At 38.0% G+C, this 17,581-nt stretch overlaps 1 pseudogene; it reads left to right on the forward strand.

Annotated features, from left to right (window-relative positions):
- Positions 1 to 12,336: 12,336 nt before the first annotated feature.
- On the forward strand, positions 12,337 to 16,138 carry LOC104215229 (probable aminotransferase TAT2; annotated as a pseudogene).
- The last annotated feature ends 1,443 nt before the right edge of the window (positions 16,139 to 17,581 follow it).

Here is a 17,581-nt window from a genome sequence, read left to right on the forward strand (position 1 = left end):
CTGATGTGGGGGAATTCATACGCAGTCAGCCACCTAATGAGTCGGGCGAGGCAATCCAACTTTCGGATGAGGATGCTGAAAGAACACTCCTTGAGTACTTTATATACTTTGAACTAGACAATAGAACCAATTTTCGAATGGGCTTGTAATAAGCGTTAACTTAGTTTTGTTAGCTTAATGTGTTAGTTCTATTGAACTTTATACTTTGTTGCTTTTTATTGTTGTTGTTGTTGTTGTTGTTGTTGTTGTTTATTGTTGTTGTTGTTGTTGGCATAAAATGCATGTTTAGGATTTTTGGTAAGCTGGCAGGTGGTGTAGCTGCCAAAACAGGCATTTTCTGGCAAAAATATACCAAGAAAAGCGACCAACTTTGGTCGCTAATTGGTCGCTTTTCCCTTTAAAAAAAACAATTTTCTGGGAAATAGCGACCAACCTTGGTCGCTATTTAACCCAGATTTCTCAAAAGCGACCAACTTTGGTCGCTATTCTATTTAAAAAAAAATAATTTCTGGAAATATAGAGACCAAAGTTGGTCGCTTATAATTAAAAAAAAAATTATTTCTTGAAGTTAGTGACCAACTATGGTCGCTTATTTTAAAATAAAAATAAAAATAAAAATAAAAAAGCGACCAATCTTGGTCTCTATTTTCCAGATTTTACAATATAATATTTGGATTAGAGACCAAAGTTGGTCGCTTTTTTATGATTAATAATAAATAAATAAATAACATATTTTACATTTAGAGACCAACTTTGGTCGCCAAAATTATATTATTAAAATAATAAAGCGACCAAAGTTGGTCGCTATAGTCTTTACCTGGAATATTTGGTCCTTTTACCTTAGAGACCAAAGTTGGTCGCTAATTAGCGACCAACTTTGGTCCCTAAAATAAAGAGACCAGCAATATTGCGACCAGACATGTTTGGTCGCTTTTTGGTCGCAACAAGGGGTCCCAGCATAAACTCAAGTCCATGTGTCAAAAGGAAGAAAAGCATCGGAAGAAAAGCACCGAAAGAAATGCAAGCAGACAAGGAAGCAAGGCAACAAAAATAAATTGTACTCTAGCCTAGCTTCTTGTTTTTTTAAGCACGGTGTAACAAGGAGATCGGTAAGCAATAATAATAGCATGCAACAACAGTAACATTGCAGTCCAACGGTAGTCCCAGCTACCAAAATTTCTCGAACTACATTGACCTGATTCCTGTTTAGCCCAGGATATGTAGGAAACCTTTGAAGCAAAGGTTCGGTCAAATCTTTTTCAAAAAATGCTTCAACGGAGTACTCGGATGGGCAAAAATCGCTCGCTTTATCTTTGCACGAAAACCCTTCGTGTCTCCGGGCAAAGAGGGGCAGCTGTAAGCACGTGATTTTTGCCCTATATGAGAATTACTCCCAAAAAATTCAAAAATAAAATGATTTTTCTTTGGTGTGCAATTTTGTGATATTTTGTGATATTTTGAAGAATTATTTGTATTTGTCTGTGCGTGTTTATTCGCTAAATTAATAAAAAATACAAAAATATGTCGCATTTTGCATGTAGGATTTAATTCTACAATTGATAGTAATTAAAATTGTTTTACAAAAATTAAAAATTACAAAAATAGGCATCGTTTGCATTTTTAGCATTTAATGTCCAAATATACAATTTTATGCTTAATTAATACTTAATTGTGCGTTAATTGTTATTGGGAGTTAATTTGCGCCTTTATAACTTAATTTAGTTCTTAATAATAGTTTAAGTATTTTTATAATTTAGTTTTAGAAAAATAAAAGAAGAAAAGAGAGCGAAAATATAAAGAAAGTCGGAATTGGGCCTCTTCTTCAATTTCAAGCTATAGGCCCAAAAAATGGCCCAATCTTCCCTACGACCCAGTCCATTTCGAACTGGGTCGACCCAGTCCATAACCCAAAAGACCCAAACCCCTTTGTCTTACATTTTACAACACAAAACAAAAGAAACAAGAAGAAAAAACCCTAAAAAGACTAAGAAGTCATCCGCCCCCCTCCTATCTTCTTCTTCTTCCTCAAGTTTCTCTAAGGTCATCCATGGCTTCCCCCTCAAAGCTCAACCATGGATGCCCAACGTCACACTCACACACGCACAACCCCTCGTCGGACCACCCAAATCGACCCCCGTCCGCCATTAAAACCAAACGACCACCTTCAAACTTCGACATCCATGGTTGTCCCCCCCTTGTTTCTTCGTCGTCTTCTTCACCACGTCCAGTCATGGACGACTTCAAACAGCCCCAAGCAGCCATGAACGAGCAGCCATGACGAGCAGCAATGACTCCCAGCAGCTACACCATCTTCGTCGCGTCCAAACAACCATCGTCGCAGCTGTTTCTGCGTCATCCATGTCGCCGCTGCTGCGTCCTTTTTGTCCGCCATTGCTGCTGTTTTTGTCCTCCATTGCTGCTGTTTTTTGTCCTCCATTGTTGCTGCTTTTTGTCCTCCATTGTTGCTGCGTTTCCACTGCTCCATCGACGACGAACAGCTCGTCGACCTTCACCAAACATGCTTGCCGCTGCTGCTGTTTTTTGCCTTCATCTTCTCTTCGTCTTCGTCGTCATTTGTTCGAGCTTTGGTCGAGGCTCGGACAGATTTGTTTACAATCAAAGTTCTTCGTTGATTCATCTTCGGTTAGTTGTTTTTGAGTTTTATTTTGTCCATATTTCGTTTTTATATTTCTCGAAGTTAAAATCGTTAAAGAATTCAATTCTTGTTTTGTTCGTTGTTCATCGTTGAAATCATTTTTCTAGTTTGTTCATGTTCATGTGCTTTGTTAAATTAATTTTCAGATTTCAAAATAGAAGTTTAATTAGTTGTTTTCATATTCATTTCATGTTTGTATTATTGTTTAAGTGAATATTTGTTAGTTTGATGTTTGTTAGATTCAAATTGAAATTTAATTAACTATTTCTTCAATTTGTTTCATGTGTTTATGTATTGTTGGAAATTGTTAATATTGTTAAGTTCAAGCTTAAGTTCATAATTGTTTATTCGTCAATCTTGTTATTTGTCTAAAAAGAATTTAGTTGTGTTAAAGGAAATATATTGATTTAATCGTTTAATCCGTCATGTTTGTTGTGTTAAAATAGATTCATTCATGTTCATACTTTGTTTGGATGATCTTGAATCCGAATTTTGTATAGTTTGATTTCTTGTTTACCATTTGTGATTATTTCTTGAATTTGTCTCATAAAGTTTAATATAGGAATTGTTGTTGTAATGTTGTTAGAGTAGTTGATTTTAAGTTCAATATTATTGAATTTAGAAATCAAAATATACTTGTTTGTTGTTGTTGTTGAATCCGAAAATAGGATTGTTTGTTGCTAAAATATTGTTCAATCAAATTTTAGTTGTTCTTTGTTGTTCAATTTGTGTTCATGTGATTTGTTGTTGAAATGTTGTTGAAATCATGTTCATGTGCTTTGTTGTTGAAATGTTGTTAAAATCGTGTTCATGTGATATTGTTGTTATGATGTTCATCCGTGTTCATATTGTTGTTTGAACATTGTTAGAAATTGATCATATTGTCTATATTTTGGTTAAGTTTGATTAATTGATGTGTTATAGCTGATGGGTAGTTTGGTAAATTTGTAGTACGTTCAGGGGTAGTTTGGTAATTTCAGTAAGGTCGGAGGGGGTAGTTTAGGAATTGTACATTTTGAAATTGTTTATTTGAAGCATGGGGGACAAAATGAAATGGGGTGGGTTGTGATATAGTTGTTTAATATAAAGGGGGGACAAGATTTAATTTAAAGGGGAATCTTGCATTATTTTAAATGAAGCATGGGGGACAAAATGAAATGGGGTGGTGTGATATGTTTATTTAATATAATGGGGATGAGTGGGAAGATAATGGGTTTGGTAGAGAAAATGGGTTGATTTTAATTGATTAAAAGATTTATGGGATGTGTTATAAGAAGTCTTGAAATCAGAATAAAAAGGGAGGGAAGAAAAATACACAGACAGAAAAAAACGGGAGAGAGAAACAAATCTGAAAAATAAGAGAGAGAAAAGGGCTGAACATTTAAGAGATAGAAAATTCCGAAAAATATTTAAGCTTTCAAATATAAAAAAAAAACTAAAAAAATATTCTGTTTTCTTTTGTTGTTTGAAATCAGAATTAATTGTTGTTTCATAAAAGCTGGAAGCTTTTGTTTTTTTTTGGATTACTACTCCACCGGTCTGTTACTGGGTTGTTACTGTTGCTGGGCTATTGTTGCTGTGTTGTACTTGATTTTACTGCTGCTGCTGATTCTCATATTCATTTTCTTTTGCTTCCAATATCAGGTACACAACTGAAAAGCTGTTTATTGTAATCCGAAATATGAAGCGTGAATACATATGAAGAATGAAAATTTGAAGTTTTAATTTCGTTTTTATTTCTTTGTTCCTTTTGTTGATTGTATTTAAGCTATCTCATGAATTACTAAATAATAACTGGAATAAGAAAATAATATCATAAGTTAGTCTGTAATAAATCAGTTCGGCAAAATAGGTTAATTCACTAGTTATGAAGGCTTCAAGATTATAGGTTGATCATGAACAAGTAGCTAAATTTAGCTAAGACACGAATTTAAATTAAACATCGTAAATTAGGCATTAAGGCATGACTTGAGCTTAAGCAAGATTAAGAGAACGTTTAAGTCTAATAAACTTTCTAATAAGCTTTAGTAATTATGGTTAAATCTAGTTTCAAATGATTGTGAATAATTAATCTCAATAATTTTTTTTTAAAAAAATAACAATGCTGAGTTTTAATCTAGCTATATTTGTTTATTTTGAATATTAGTTGTTGAATTTTTATTTTATTTATAATTTCGAAATTAAGAGTGAAATTCCTTTTTCATCAATATTTGTATTAATCAAGCAATTAGCATGTCATGTCTTCTTAAAATAATAAAAAGCTAGTAATAAATTAGGATTTTCTTTCTTTATTTTAGAGACTCATTTTTATAGAAAAATGTAGTCGTTTTAAGATTTGTCCAAATAAATGAGATGAGCCTCGCTTAATGAAATGTATAGATTGCGGGGCCCTCAATAAATGTACATTTAATCGCTTAGAATTAGGGAGGAGCCGTTTTAGCAAATTTCACGGCCCTACCCAAAATAATGATACGCTAGACTCTTTAGGCGCGATTTAATTAATTTTACCTTCTTAAACTCGGATGCGCATTTCATGCGACCCAAATCTAAATCCTAAAACATTGAATAAAAATGTGTTCCGGATTGCGGGTGCATTTCATGTGACGTAATCCAAAGACATGTTTTAAACGATGTTCACAATTTTTTTTTAAAATAATAATAATAATAATAAAGTGGTAAAGAGTTAAAATTGGCACATCGGTTCATAATTGTATTAAAATCAGATAAATAAGCCAAATATGACAATTTAGCGACCGTGCTAGAACCACGGAACTCGGGAATGCCTAACACCTTCTCCCGGGTTAACAGAATTCCTTATCCGGATTTCTGGTTCGCGGACTGTAATATGGAGTCATTCTTTTCCTCGATTCGGGATTAAAATTGGTGACTTGGGACACCCTAAATCTCCCAAGTGGCGACTCTGAAATAAATAAATAAATCCTGTTTCGATTGTCCTTTAATTGGAAAAAACTCCTACGCCCTTCGCGGGGTTGTAAAAAGGAGGTGCGACAATAATGCTCTTTGATGTCTTTTGGGATTTGGACCGATCCAGGGTCATGGCCCCGATATTCTCGAGGGCAGACGTCGTGCCCCCAGAACCTGTCTCGATGACTCCCTTACCTTTATCGGAAACCAGCCGTCTTATGGGTCCGGTTTCACCTGTATACAGATAGTCCCCTAATTTCTTGGAGAGTAAGTTTCACGAAAACGACGAGGAACGACATGAGTTTTCCGATCTCTTCTTCAATATGCTGCGACACAAAATGACAAAGAAACCGAAACGTCCAGTCATGTCATAATGACCCCCAACATGTGTCAGCCATCGGCAGGTCATTCTTCAAGCGAAATGGCGCGAAGCCCCTATAAATACTCCTTCCTTCGTTCATTGTTTACTTTTGGCCAAGTATCTACCTTCGATCTTTCAAGATATCACTTCTTTCCTTCATTCTTCAATATTCTTACCTTCGTTTTTCAAGTTGCAACCTTTCTTTTACCCCTCACTTAAGCCAGTATGCTTGATTTTCTTACCAAGTTCTCACTCTTCATCTCCTCATTCTTCTTCATCCTTTCAAACTTTTTTATCCAGATAAAAATGGCGAAGGCTTCCAAGACCGTTCCCTAGAAAGGTGCTCCTTTTTCTTTGCAGCCACCACTGAGGTCGAGGAGACCGCCTCCGATGTGGTTGTCCTCGAGAGGTCCGCTCAGGGCGCAACCACTGATGAACTGACGGGTCGAGCCCCACTTGAAAATGTTTACCCCCAGGGGATGTTCGGTTAATGAAGACTTCAAGGTTGAAAAGCCCTATTCGGTTCAAGGCCGATACGAGGTGGTGTCACGATACATCTGCTCCATTACTGAGGCCGTTCTTCTATGGTTCAAAAGGACTGTAGCTGGATAGATAAGGACGTAGTGATTCCCGGGCCTGATGACGACATTACTACCCATGTTGAGGGATATCTGAGTGTTTACACTTATCCCTTTATATTGGGCCCGGTGGACCCGTTCATCTTGGACTTCTGTAGGAGGTACGACGTATGTCTCGGCCAAATCCACCATCGCTGTGGAGGATCGTGATCCTCCTCCGATTCTTTGTGAACAAAATTGATTCATGCATGTTCACCATCGATCATCTACTCCGCTTGTAAAGTCCCCAAATCTTCCGGAGGAGGACTGATAAAGCTTGTATGCCGGGCTAGCAAAGCCCCATTTTCAAGTATCAACGAGGACCCGGATTGGGGTTGGAAATGACGCTTCATTCGGGTGAGGGCCGTCGACCTGATACCTGCCGAGTAGAGGCCGTTCCCCGAGAAGTGGAACGTATCACATAAGTACAACTCCCTTTTAAATGTTGATTTTATGTTTTATCTTCCTTTTTCTCATCGGTGTTTGTTGTGGTGCAGCCCTCGCTCGAGTCCCATATGCTATTCCTCGGCTCAAGGAGTAGATTAGAGGCATTTGTTTGCAGATGCCTTATGCCGAGCGCTCGTGGCGCAAGCTCTCGGAGGGCCGCTGGGAGGCCCGTTCTCATGGTAAGGTTACTTTTCTCGGATAAGTAGCACTAGGCTTTCCTTTTCAACACTATATTTTCATTCCTTCTTTTCTCATTTTTGAAGGTCCACCTAAGACCATCGAGCTTAGGCCCTTAGTAAGGGGTGAGGACCTACCTTCCGAACCTTCTACTTTGGGGCAGCCCGGAGCCACAGGAGGAGAGAAGAAAAGAAGGAGGGATTCGAGTTCCCTGAGCTCGGAGAAAAAGAAACCAAGGAGAAAATTGGCTCGGAAGCCAAAGGAAAGCTCCAATTCCAAGGGTGCCTGACTCGGCCTTGATTTACCGGCTTGGGGACTAACCCGAGGAGGACAAAATTATTATTGTCAGCGAGCCGTCCATCTCCGAGGAGTGGGTGGCAACCGAGGGGGAAACAATAGAGGCTAATCCCCCTCATGTTCAGGAGGCTGGTGCAGAGGTGAGGGCCGAAACCTCTCGAGACGTCGGCTTTACTCCGCCCGATGTTATCGAAATTTCGGGATCGCCTTTGTTTAAATAATCCATGTTCAATGAAGCCCAATTGACGAAGGAGCAATCTAACGAGAGGGCTCATGGAGCGAACGATCTCTTCCGATGCTTTATTAATGGTATGGATTCAACCTCCCTGGAGGACTTCTCCAGGTTGGGTGACTTAGAGGTATAGAGGAAAAGTCCATCCTCGGAGGTTGGTGGGTCGAACTCGAGCCCAAGCTTGCTCAGCTGGTTCCCCACTCTGAGTATGTATCCTGGCCGGAAGTGGTCAGTTATTATCACCGTCCCGGAGGATGCCGGATTCTTTCCGCCTCTTTCAGGGTGGCTAGCTACCTCCGGTGGCTAGTAACTGAAGAAGACCAGGCAAAAATGAGCAAGGTGGATGCGCCGTGCTTGTTCAACAAAGCACAACATACACTGAACCAGGTAAGGTGTCATTACACTCTTTTATCTTCGAATTTAATTTTTGATAACTCTAATGCCTTTTTCTTTTTGCACTTTTGCAAGCTTCGGTACTCCACCATGAAACCTTTCTCTGGTACCGAGCTGAGCTTATCCAGCTCGAGGCTAAGGTCATAGAGCTTGCTGAGAAGAGGGATATGTATAAGCTTCTCACCGAGCAATGCGAAGGAGAAGTCAAGAAACTCCGGGCTGAGTTGGACGCGATTTAGAAAAATATGCCGACCTGGTGGAACAGGTAAAGATCTTTGAAGTTAGTGATGACGAGCTAGACATGGCGACTAACGGTCAAAACCTACAGGTCCAGTAGAAGCTTGACTGAATCGACCAACTTCGAGCCATGATGGATGAGGTCAAAGCCGAGGTCGAAGAGTGAAAGGACAAAATGGACCGATTGGCTTCAAGGAAAGAGACTGCCCAGGAGCAGCTAGCCTGGTGGAGGTCCAACTTTGAGCGTCGAGGGAGAAAGCTGAGGCCCGGTCCCAAAAAATCGAAGACCTCCAGCCTCAATTAGGCTCGACCGTTGCTGAATGGGATACCCTTGGCAAAGAGCTTAAAATAGCCAAGTCAGTGGCGGAAATAACCAGGGCCGATGCTAAAGAGATGGTGGCCCAGTACAGAGTTGACGCTGAGGCATCCTAGGATCGCCTGAAAGTCACTGTCGAATACGTGAAGTGGCAGTCTTGAAGGGAGGCTCTCGAGGAAGTTCATGCCTGTGATTTCGACCTATCGATCGAGATCAAAAATGCTAAGAGGCTCGAGGCTGAGGCTAAGAAGTTGGCAGATCCTTAGGATGAGGAAGACTATGAGGGTTCCGGCAAATCGGAAAGGGCGGAGAAGACCCCGATGGTCCCTGTGATGAGGTGGGTTCTGGCAAAGATCAAGCTTAGGTGCCTTGTAGATTTTTATTTGTTTTTGTATTTTTGTATATTTTGTTCAGTCCGTTTGGCCTTTATAAAAATCTTTATATATATATATATATATACAAGGTTTTTCTTTTTTCCCTTTGGCAATTTTCAAGTTTGTTTCTTTTGGCTTTTTCTTTACGATTGTAAAGATTTCAAATACCTTAGTACATAGTAATAAGGTCTCATTTGGAGGTTCGAACAAGGCTTCTTCTTGATGTAATTTTGCTTAAAACTCGTGGGGGCTTGGTATAACCGGAAGCTTTCCCCAAAGTGATTACTTAGAAGTTTTTAGATTATAATTTTGCTGAGGGTAGCCTTTGCCCCGGTTTGGAAATTTTGAAGGTCTTATGTTTTTGGGTTATGTGTTTCGGATGTCTTCGAGCCATTTCTAGGATGGCCGTAGCCTTTTAAGTTCGGGTATAGCCCAATGGGATTATTACCCCAGGCTTCAATATCTGAGCCATCTGGGCTTGCCCAGGACAACAGTTCCCGAGTAGGGGTGGCCATAGCCTTTAAAGTTCGGGCACTACCAAATAGGTTTTTGTGTCCCCGGGCTTCGTCCGCCCGAGCCATTCAAGTTTTCCTTGGACGACAGTCCCCGAGTGGGGGTGATCTCTCCTATCCGGATAGAGGTGGCCCTTGGGCTCGATGTGCTTCAGGAACAAAATGTAGTAGTGTTTAAGAGACAAAATATGTATCTGCAAGGTAGAAACTTTCTTTCATTGTGCGCAAAATACAAGATTCCAAATGTGTACAAGATTCGTGTTATGGCTTAAGTGGTCTGTGTGGGCTTCATTTGACCGTTTCTCCCTTACAATAAATCCTATCCATTAAGTCCAGACTGTTCGAGCATAAAGTTTGTTTCCTTGCTAAAATCTTTATTCGAGTGTGATGCCCCCAATATTTGAGCCCGATCGTAGAGAGGGCTCGAATACTATTGATGTGACCCTCGACTTCGGTTCATAGTCGGTCTTTAGTTCGAAGTTAGCATGATCTACTATTGCCTCAATAAAAGCCTTGCCGGAAAACCCATTTGGGAAAAAAACGGTTCAAGGAAAAAAGAAGTGCAACACGTGCTTTCATGCCTAATAACTGCACCATTATTTGGCCGTTGCCTTCCAGTGTTAGTTCAATTCGTAATATATGTATAGAAAATAATGAATGGGCTCATACCTTAGTAGTAGTACCGTTCTAAGAAGGGTCACGTTCTAGTTGTTCGGTAGTCGCTCACTGTTCCCTGCTTCGAGTTTGTATGATCCTTTGCTAGTGATCTCGATAATTCAATATGGACCTACCTAATTCGATCCCAGCTTACCTTTGTTTGGGTTTCGGGTGTTTAGTATCACTTTTCTTAACACCCAATCCCCGATATTGAAGTGTCAGAGGTTGGCTCTCCGATTGTAATACCATTCGATTCGTTATTTTTGGGCGGCTAACCAGACTAGGGCAGCCTCGTGCCTCTCGTCCAACAGTTCCAGGCTCGTACTCATGGCCTCGTTGTTTGATTCTTCGATCGCATATCGGAGCCTAAGACTCAGTTCTCCTACTTAGACCGGTATAAGCGCTTCAGCACCGCAGACCGACGAGAATGGGGTGGCCCCGATACTAGATTTTGAGGTCGTACGATGTGCCCATAGGACTTCGGGCAAAATTTCCTTCCATTTTCCTTTGTCATTAGCTTCGATTTTCTTTTCTCTTGATTCTACCCGTTTTGTCAATTCCTCGAGCATTTTTACCATTTTCGGGTTGGTCCCAGATTCAGCTTTACTTGGCCTTTCTGTGATTGGTTCATTTCTACGAGTGTTTTTCCGGGATGGTTCGGGCTCAACTCTACTGGGAGTCGGCTTTGGTTCTATAATTTGGCTATCGCTGCCTGTTGAGCCTGTAGTATTTCGAAGATCACTCGCAAGTTGATCCCATCACTTTCACCACCGTACGTATCCCTGGCTACTGACCTGGCTCCCCTGCGAATGCTGTTTTCCTGGTCGATGGGCAAGTTAGCGTCGATGGACACATATGAGTTGGCATCGATTGGATCTACAACCGGGACCCCGTTGGGCTCAGCAGGGTGAACCTCGTTGCGGGACACTATATTGTTGTTCTCGCCGTGGTGGCCAGATTCAGCATTAACGTTTAGTTGAGCAGACTGAGAGTTTGATATTTTTAAATTTGCCTGAAATTAAGATCTCAAAAAGCAAGAGTAAAGTACAATGTGTTGTAAAAATTTGTATCAAATAGCCACTATTATCCTTATCTCCACGGTGGGCGCCAAACTGTTTACCCTAAAAAACAGATACCAACTAAATTTGTAAGTGGTTTTAAGGATACGCGGATTAATTCTATACAAACAGTAAATTGCGTTAAATTAAACAGATAAAGATATAGTAAATTATCAAACCACTTGAGGAGGATGATTTCGGCCTTGATGAAATATCCGCCCTCGATCCAGGCTCACAATAACTAAACACTAATGAACACGAATAAGAACTTTGAACAACAAAGAAAATAACAATATATTGCCTTAGTATGCATGCGTTACAATGTTACCAATGAATAATCAGATCCTCCGTTATATATCATGGGGGGTCCTACTCTAGGTACAATTCCATAAAAGGTAAAAATCTTCCGTTAAGTAACCACTAGATTTCTGACGATACGTAACGAGATCCACACCGTGATATCCAGCTGGTCACGGATACTACGGCCTTCTGCTAATCGTGTTCAATTGCCGATAATGCTCTCTGAAATTTTTTGGGATTTGGACTGATCCGGGGTCATGACCCCGATATTCTCGAGGGCGGGCGTCGTGCCCCGGAACCTATCTCGATAACTCCCTTACCCTCGATTTTTTTATCGGAAACCGGGCCGTCTTACGGGTCCGGTTTCACCCGTGTACAGTACTGTCCTCTATTAATTAACAATTCCTAATTAGTGAGACGTTGCAGCTATATTTTCATTTGTGTACTGTCCTCTACATTCTGGCATGAACCAATTGTAAAGGTGGTTTTAAATTTTTTATTAGTCACATCAATTTGCATGTTTCAACCATTTATAAATGTGCTCCGCCAAATTAGTTCCTCTAATTGACTGAACTTGATTCTTTGACTACACAAAAGATGCTAATTAGTATACCTCTACATTAATTAACATCTACTTGAAAATAATACTAGTATAAAATTGAGAAGAATCCTTTTGAAACAAGTATAAATATGGAGGATTAGTTCTAAGATTGCATTGCACAAAACTCACACTCTCTTTAATTTGAGCCCATTTTCCATTTTTGTCAGAGAGAAAACATGGAGAATAATGTGGGAAGCGAAAGAAATTACACAAAAGATGAGGTGGAAACACCTACAAATATCACAATCAAAGGAATTCTTGGCTTGTTAATAGGCAGTATTAGTGATAATGAAGGTGAAGGGAATAAGAGGGAAGTGATATCACTAGGAATAGGAGATCCAACTGCTCATTCTTGCTTTCATACAACTGCTGCTGCCAAGGAAGCTGTTGTTGAGAGCCTTCTTCTTGACAAATTCAATGGCTATTCTCCCACTGTTGGTCTTCCCACTGCTAGAAAGTAATCTACTTTTCTTATCTAATCGTTGTTAGAGTTTATGTTCTGTGCATATATATATAGATTTTCTCACATTATCAGGTTAAATTTATCCCTAATAGCAGGTAACTCTTCATATAAAATCCGGTATGATTGCATGAAAAATAATTTGTGACCTTCGATAATCGATTATATACATTTTAATAATAGTTAAAAAAGAAATTTATATTACCAGTGCATGTAACTTTAACCGTTGTTATGTATACTTGCATTACATGACTAATGAGTCTCTCTTCTGTTAGTGTGGTATATTATAAATTTCACTTTTATCTCCATAGTTGTTCATACTTGACATAACGTACGTTAAATGTTATTTTATTAGTAAATATATTCTGAAATGCAAAGCTAATGAGAACTCTTCCCTCACCTGGCTTTTGTATACCAGGTAAATAATCGAAATAAATTAGTACATGCTTGATTCTAGCCTATAGTAGACATTTTTATTTTTTACGTAAGATACTTTATATTTACATCATACTTTTGGAGTTTCAAAGACACGAAATCAGGGTTGGTGGATATATTGTCAATTCTTAATTACTCGAATGATCATTTTGAGCTCTAAATAAATAGGTACTACAATAACTATGTATCAGTGTCAAAATCTAAATATAGGTATTTATTGAAAGAAAAATATGTGACTTTCCTATAGATTAATTAATTCCCACGTAATGCATGGGTACAAACCAATGTGAGTTTTTCCACGTAACTCAAACTTTAGTAGCATAAAAATCGAAATATACATCTCTAAGTTTATATGCATGCATGAAGATTGCCTCAACGTTTTAAAATACGTACTCAAACTTTGGTAGCATAAAAATCGAAATGTACATCTCTAAGTTTATATGCATGCATGAAGATTGCCTCAACGTTTTAAAATACGTACGTGATGTCATTGCTATAATTTCTCCAAACATTTCTAATGGTTATCAGAAGTTTATGAGTTCCCACAGTAATTAGGTTCACAATTAAATATTTACAGATATTTAGTATAGTTCACGTAAACCCGTATATTACACTGTGAATCCGGCCGTGATGAATACCGGTAAAGATGCATTTGTATTCTATTAGTGGGTTTTATATATATATACTAAAGTTTTCTTCTTCTTTAATGGTGAAATGAACAGGGCAATTGCAAGTTACTTGTCGAGCGATCTTGCGTATGATTTATCAGCAGAAGATGTGTATGTAACAGCTGGTTGCACACAAGCTATAGAAATAGCAGTATCAATACTTTCACGACCTAATTCTAATATTTTACTTCCAAGGCCTGGTTTCTCAATTTATGCATTTTGTGCTGCTTTTAGAAATGTTGAAGTTAGGTACTATGATCTTGTTCCTGAGAAAAGTTGGCAAGTTAATTTAAAGGCCATTGAAGATTTAGCTGACCAAAATACTATTGCCATTCACTTATAACATTTTAGCTTGAGAGTTGGGAATCACTAATCAATATTTGAATTTTTTTTTTTTTTAATTGTTATCAGATAGCAGAAACAGCAAAGAGACTCAAAACTGTGATCATAGCAGATGAAGCGTACGGACATCTTGCTTTTGGAGATAACCCATTTATATCAATGGGAGTATTTAGTTCAATAGCACCAGTGCTTACTCTTGGTTCTTTATCTAAAAGATGGTTAATTCCTGGTTGGCGACTTGGTTGGTTTGTCATTAACGATCCTAATTGCATCTTCAAAAGCCCTAAGGTTTGTTAAACCATATATAAAAATCAAACCTAAATATTTATTGTAATATGCGATACTCATCACAAGTCTTTTTTCTTTTGCATCTCTCAGATTATCGAACGTATTAAGAAATATTGCGACATATGTGGAGGCCCTGCAACTTTCATACAGGTTTGTAGCCTATAATTTCCTTTTTTATATTTATTAAGCATATTATGTTTAGATCAATGGAGTGACTGTCCAAGAAATATTTATATAATCAGATTATCTTATTTTAAGATGATTGCAAATAAATCTTATACTCCCTCCATTCCAGTTTATGTGCCTCTTTTCAATTTACGAGAGTTAATTTGACTAATATTTAAAGCTAAATAGAATTAAATTAACTCAATATTTTAAAATTAAAATTTAAATATTCAAAAAACTATACAAAAAGTACTAGCTATAAGCTGCAATTCTTCTCATGTCAATATAAAAAAAAAATTATAATATTGATCAAAATTCACATAGCTTAAATCTCGAGAAGGGAAAAATGCTACATAAATTAAGGCAAAGAGAATAATATTAAATATTAAAACTGCTAATTTATTAAAAGTGGTATATCTCCTACTATAATAGGTAGTTAAATTATGCTGGTGTAAAAAAAATATTTATATTAGTAGTCTATATAACTTAAATTCCTTATATCTCGAAAATCCCTTAAATTCCTGGGATATTCACAAAGAGATAAAATGAAGCCGGACACTTATTGACAATTAGATAAGAACCATACAAATTCTCGTTCGAGAGATACGCCATTTTAACCTTCGATTGAGGAAATAATTCGGAGAGGAGAATCATGGGAACAAACAACATTGTACTCACAATTGATTAATAAAATTATTTTTCTTTTATTTTTTAAAAAAGATTAAATTTTATCGAGTTTAAGTTCTATGCGTTGACGATATTAAAATATTTACATAATAAGTCATCTTATAGGGTAAATATCTATAATGAGTACTAGAAATAATGTGTAACGTTGCAAAAATGTTTGCTAATTCAGTGTTTCGTTGTTGTAGGCAGCAGTTCCCACCATAATTGAAAGCACCAAAGAAAATTTCTTCAGGAATACACTCAAAATGCTAAAGAAGAATTCAGATATCTGTTATGAAAAAATTACTGGAGATTCCATGCATCAATTGCCCTTATAAATCGCAAGGCTCAATGGTAGTTATGGTAATTTGCTGACTTCCACAAAACTTATGTTTCATACACTTTTGTCCAACTTTTTCTCTTTTTTCTCTTTTAGGTCCTTCTACTTCTTAATTTTATTTTCTCAAATTTAGGTGAAGCTCAATGCAGCCCTCCTCCAAGATATTAGTGACGATATTGACTTCTACTTTAAGCTTGCCAAGGAGGAAGCTGTCATTTTACTGCCTGGTAGTACACCAATTCAGAACATAAAGCTGTTTTACTTTTGTAGACCAAAATGAAAGAATTGAGAATACTAAGAGCCCGTTTGGACGAAAAATATTACTCTATCAGTTTCAATTTATCTGAATATGTTCGATTTGATACTGAGTTTAAGAAAGAAAGACCAACTTTTCTTCGCATGCCAAAAATACCTTGAGAATATGTGACCCTAAACACGTCATGACAAAAAATGTCAATAAATGTAACATTATAAAGTTTTTTCCAGGAACTGCTGTGGGGCTGAAGAATTGGCTCCGGATCACATTTGCAGTTGAATCATCTTTTCTGGAAGAAGGATTAAGGAGGCTGAAATCTTTCTGCCTCAGGCATTCCAAGCTCAAAACAATGAATTAATTAATTGATGCTTCGCTGAATTACTATTTCCATTTTTGAATAAGTTTGAAAAAATAGTTTGGTAATTAAATTTGTTGGATTTCAATTAGTATAAGAGAAATTTCCTTATTGTAATTGATATGGTTGTACTTTTTTCTGTATTAGTTAAATTTCTTTTTCCTTACAGTACTGTTTCATATTTAATGTTGTAATGGCTCAGTATCGCCCTCTTGCTTTGCAATACTTCCTTCATCAAATAATCAATTAGAGTAAAAATAATTGTGCCGAAGGTTCCATCGTATACGGTCAAAATCATGTGCCTCCGACTTATAGGCTCGCGGGTCCATCCTAAGCCCGAGTTCGGGCGAGGTCGAGTTCGAGCCCGATGGATCAGACTCGAGCTCGAAGACAGAATGCAATAATCAGAGGTAGGAGTACGAGGAACACCGGGACCAAGTATGCTCGACCCCGAAATAGTACCGTTATGGATTTGTAACAGAATGAGCTAGATTCCTGCCACGTCTCCAAGATCATGGCGCATATCCCGAAGTAGGATTGTACAATTCCGTACTAAGCGGTTAGACAACTGGGCCAAGAATATTCCTTACTGTAACTAGAAATATACCTCATTTAGGATTTCCCTATTATATAAAGGGGACCCAATCATTTGTAGTATCATCTAATCATTGAAGAAAGAATATACTCTCTACTTTTTGCATAGTGTTCATCAGAATCATCCTTTAGCTCTACTGTTCTTACTTTACTTTTCTTACTTAATTGTTCTTATTGTTCTAGGCCTATCTCGAGGTCACCACTACTCAGTAACATTGGTTTGATTCACTTGTCTCTTTCATTTCTACTTCATATTTCTTGATTATTAGTTGATATTGAACTAAATCACATATCTTTAAAATCACAAATCAAATTTAATTGTTACTCGTATTTTCGAGATAAACAGTTTGGCGCTACCGTTGGGATAAAGATAATAGTGATTATTTCTTTACTGATTCTCATTACACACGTTATTTTTATACTTTTCCTTGTCAAGATTTTTTGATTCTCAGGCTGAAACATGTCTAGTTCACAAAATGCACATGTTCATGACAACGAAGGTCTTGGAGAAAATAGCAATGCGGGGGTCGGTGTACTACCGATAAATCCAGGGGAAGTGCCAAATATGGAACCAGTTGATATTAGTTCACGCATTGCTCTAAACGCGGATTTAGGCACAGACACCAGGGAAAATGTACGTAGGGAAGCCCAATTTGGTGGCCAAGGAGCACAAGGAGATAAGGGAATCAGCCTCCAAGTGATATTCAAGATGCTGCAAGCTCAGCAGATAGCCATCGCTCAACTCCAAAGTCAGAATAAGACTCTGAGCGTAGCTGAACATGAAAATACTCGACGTGCTGAACCAGCGCCAGAGAGGTCGAATGGAAATGACTCGGGTCTAACCCCAGCATT

Source organism: Nicotiana sylvestris, chromosome 10 (assembly GCF_000393655.2).
Source record: "Nicotiana sylvestris chromosome 10, ASM39365v2, whole genome shotgun sequence".
NCBI classification, from domain to species: domain Eukaryota; kingdom Viridiplantae; phylum Streptophyta; class Magnoliopsida; order Solanales; family Solanaceae; genus Nicotiana; species Nicotiana sylvestris.